Genomic DNA, 4,893 nt, shown 5'->3' with positions numbered 1-4,893 from the left:
ACGTCTTGCAAGTTGGTGAGGAACCCCATGGAACTTAACCCTTCAGTTACGAGGGTCTGAGCCTTTAACATGAGACACGTTCTTGAACTACCGATTTCTCCAAAAATGCCGAGCTTTCACTGAACCACCTCACAGAAAGTAGTCTGTATTACACCTTTCAATAAGGTCAAGCAGCATGGAAGACAACAAAAGAACAGCAGCATCTACCAAAAGACTATTACCGTCAAAATCTTTAATTTTAAACATCAGTGAATGCAACTGGAAGAGCCAGCTCTCTTCCTAGAACCACAGCAATCGGGAGACAGACCCGATACCTCTCCCAGTGGAGAACACTTAACCTATCAAGCAAGTCCAGCTCTGCAGGCAACACCTGCCACGTGGCCTGATTTTTGATCCCCACACCTTGAACCACAACTGCTTTTATTTTCTTCTTTGGCAAATACAAAACATCTCTGGCTCTGCCTGTAACACTAATTGCTTTCCCACAGGGTGATTTAGCCCACGTGGAGATTCATGTTCATGCAGTATCCAAGTTAGGTTGTTTCAAACTATCTGAATTATCCCAGCACCACATTGTCCTTCAGGATGCCAATCCCCTGAAGTTATAAAAACTCACAACAATCAACTACTCCGGGCTTGTTCTATTCTGTACCACCAATGCAGTTGTTTCTTTCCACAGAGCAGTGAAGAGTTCTCCAACGCAAACCTGAACTCCATGAAACAGTCTGTGCTGTTGAACAGATTATTGTCTCCCTCCTGTAATATAGCTGGTAGCTAAAACAACATTTTTACTCCTGCGGGGTGAGGTTCAGCTCACCTACATGTATTTTTAGATGCCAAATATACTGCTTTCACTTTCACTGCTGCTTTATTAAACTTCCTTTTTTAATCTATTAAGAGGCACAAAATGAAGTAATGATATCCTAAGTGACCACAGCAACAACTGCTAAAAGCAGTCAGGTCACTGCTCTGCTTCCACTGCAGCTGCTGAACATGTCAGACACTAATAACAGCATCTAGAGAAGAGGTCAAAACAAAAATAATTCATTGAAAAGACAGAAAGACAGACAAGACAGGAATTTTGCCCAAGTTGGGAAAAATTCCGATTTTAGAAGACAAACAAACCCCCAAACATTGACTACCTTAGAGTCCATGGGAACAGATAAGGCAGCAATTCAGTCTTCTCCCTGGTGTTGTGTTCACACATCTTAACTAAGACAGTTTTTATGGTCTACCCACATTTATCTTTGTATTTCAGGCAGGAAACTAGCCTAAAGTTCCCAGAATATGGCAAACCACATGCTATTGTTTTCCCATTTCCAACCTTCATTCACCTCAAATGGGCTTTCCTGCACTTTGGAAGGGTAAATGAGTGGGGATTCACTTCAGCCTGGTAGAAAAGTTGAGGAAAAAAGGTGGTCGGCAAGGGGCAGTTGAAATAAAGATGAACTAGTTCCTCCACCATCACATAGTCACAGTTACCAAATTCCTTCTTGCTACTCAGCCTTAGGGTTGCCTGAATACTTCCACTGTTCCTACCTTCTTCCTTTTTACGTATTAACATTTTAAAAAGACAGAAAAGCTAAGGATTTGAAATCCAGCTATAGTTTCAGTCAACTGCTTCACGGATTTCCTGGAAACCACTGCGATGTGGGAAGAGGTGACATTTATAATGTGCAGCATGCATTAAACCTGGTGTGCACTGCCACTATTCCACTAGCATATTTCATTATTTCTTCTGATTTGGCAAATGCTACATTTGTGTGTTGGAACAAGAGAGAAAAGCCCACAGCGCTGCAGTTTTGAAGGCCTGCAGCTTTGAAGCCTGTCAAAGTCTATCTTTTTAAGGGAACCTTGAATATCTGGTGTGAGTCAAACTATCTTGACAGAGTTGGTTTGGGGTTTTTTTTTTTTATTTGCCTATGTCACTATATTCTACACATCCTTGTTAGTGTCAGAAGTCTTACAAGAAGTTTTGGCAAGAACACACGATGAGACAAACACAAGGCCTAAGAAATACAGAGCACCTACCAGAGAACATTTGAGATTGAAATCAAAATGCAAGAATTGGCAATTGAATTCTAACATTTTAAAGGTTGACCTCGGCAGCAATTTTTGCACTCTCTCTCCAGTTCATCTGAGATGTGTCTGGCAAGCCACTTTAACCATATATCTGATAACTCCTGCATTTTGAGAGTTTAGAACCAAAGCAGGAAAAGACACTCCAAATATTAATTTTTGTCTTTTTGATGGACTCTGCTTTATTACACAATAGATGGATCCTGGAATCAGTCAGTACATCATGAAGGAAAGACAGACATCAAAATATTATTTCGATACTTGATATTATGAACTAGAAGGAGGGGCTAGTGGGTAATTGCTTCTGCTTAGCCACAAAGATCCATCATTTTTGATCCAGGAGAATAATCAAACTTCCAGTTTTTCTAGACAAAGATTCTTCTGGATGCAGATAACATCAATATTTGGACTAATGTAACACCTGAAAGCTGAACGAGGAAAGACTGTCACTATATGCATAGCAGACAGAAATATAGCTGCTCTGCAAGAATTTGCAGTGACCTGTCAGGTTATTCACTAGGCTGGCTACAGGACAGCTACAACAGCTTCTCTTCTTTAAGATAAGGCTCGTAGTTCTGGAAGTCTTACATGCAGAACAGACTTTAGAGAGTTTCACTGAAACAAATCAAGGTTGCATCCCTCCAATGTCAAAAGGACAGGAAAAGGAAAGAAATTTTTAGGATGTTTTATTTATTACTTAATGACTTTATCACATCAGTTCTGCAAAGCCATCCTCTTCTCAGGCTCTTCAAACCCAACCCAATGAAGCCTGACACCACAAAACTTAAAGATGCTTTGATAAGGCCCCATTCTGCAAAGCCTTGGTACATCTTCATTTCTTACAGAGAATAAAAAAAATGCAGCCTGGAAAAACCTGGGAAAGAGGCAGAGGAGTGCAACAACTTTCCTGTGAAGCCAGGAATCCTCACAGAAAGTTCAATTAAATCAGAGTCTAACACCTCCTTCACACTATCTCAACTGAGGTGTCATCCTTCTTAATGCTCCAGAGGCATGTAACAAAACATACTGGGCAGCAGCCAAGTGCAAAGGAGATTTTCAGACCGCTAGTTATGCTTTTACAGTGTCCCCTCCTGCGTCCACCCCACCAAAAAGAAAGGCCACAAAGACTTTCATCGGTCCAGGTCTCTCTTGTATACTCAGAGAATCACTTAAAAACAGCAAAATTCAGCTCTATGCCTGCACTTACCCTCTATATTGGTGCTAGCCTGTAAACTCTTAACATCCCATGTTCTTATTTTCCTTGTTTTCCAGGCGTTTCGGAAGAACCCTACACAAGAGTAACAGGATACAGGCACTTTTGTTTGCAGCCAGTTATCTTAGAAAACACATTCAAGAGCTCAAATCCACCCTGCTGTTATTTTTTTCCTATTCCACCATCTTACTTAAATTGTCATTTGTGATGTAATCTGCTCCAGTCACCAGGGCTCTCCTTCAGTGCATTTCTTTCCCGTTTGACCTCACATAACACTGTCACAGTTTGACCATCTGTTCTAGTCCCCCTGCCCAATGATGTTTTCAGAAACAATCTGCTTTTGCACATTCCAGATGTTTAAAGAAATTACTTTTCTGGAGAACTGAAGAAGACCTGCTGAGGAGACAATCTCTACAAGTATCATGATAGAATCACGCCTGACTATGCTTCCCTCAACACCCAAAAGTGAAGCCACTCACCTGAAAGTTAACAGCTCAGCACCCAGGAAGCTGAGAGCTACACTAAGAATAATAGAGGTGCACGTGCAATTTTCCCACCATGCCCTTAGTAAGTACGGTGCACAAGTTAAGGATTACTGCGATAAATAGCATGGCATATAGAAATATCTCTGAACCAAAAAGTCATGTTATTGCAATGCAAGATGAATGTTTGAGGTGCACGTTGGAACAACTGAGTGAGCATATTCATGCTTACCACATTAAAGTGCTATTATTGATACTTGCCAAATACTCCTTAAGCAAGGAGAATTAAAAGCAGGAAGCTCAAAAAAGCCCTTTAGCCAAGAAAGTCATAAGACATGTTAATGTGAAGTTTTTTCCACAGTAGTAGGCTACAGTTTCTCTTAGAATATGGTTTCAAATTTGACAAAACAGGATTCTGCAAGAAACTCTATACCACTTCACAGAAGCTCCCGTCATACACTGACCTCTAGTGTAATAAAGACTCAAGACATCAGAAGTCTCTTCAAAGCCTTAGAAAACATTATCAAATTATTTTTCCAGCACTCTGAATGACATTTTCATGAAGTCAGAAGGGCCTCGCAGGATTACTCTCAGTTGTTTAACAAAACTGAAGCACAGGTAAAAAAGCTACAAAACTTAAATTGTTCTAAGGATGTGAAGCTACCGCTGTGTTTACATAAAGTAATTTACATCAAAGCTGCATTTAACTACTTGGAACACCAGCTTAATTTAACATCTAAACATTCTGGATGTACAGAATTGTTTCCTAACTACAGTTTTACAAAGCTCAGTTAAAAAACATTTCAAATAGAAACGCTCAGCTTGGGCAAGTCCTATACCGGGCAGATCACAATTAGATCAGTCCAGATTCTGTATCAGACTTTCGGAGGGCATGTGGACAGAGCTGCTGACTCAGATGTACTTACTATAGCCAGCACTCAAGACAAGAAGTCTGCTGGAAATGTGATATAAAAATCCTCATGGGTCCTCACTCACTAAAGACACAGGGCTCACAGAGTCAGCTGGGGGGTCACCTCTTAGAGAGCCCAGGCAGACTCGGGTAGGAGAGTGGCTGGTTGTTTTTGACCAACAGCTTTTGAAAAGAAAAACAAAAACAAC

This window comes from Pygoscelis adeliae, unplaced genomic scaffold (assembly GCF_000699105.1).
Source record: "Pygoscelis adeliae isolate BGI_AS28 unplaced genomic scaffold, ASM69910v1 Scaffold175, whole genome shotgun sequence".
Lineage (NCBI taxonomy): Eukaryota > Metazoa > Chordata > Aves > Sphenisciformes > Spheniscidae > Pygoscelis > Pygoscelis adeliae.
This window is presented reverse-complemented; position numbering follows the sequence as displayed.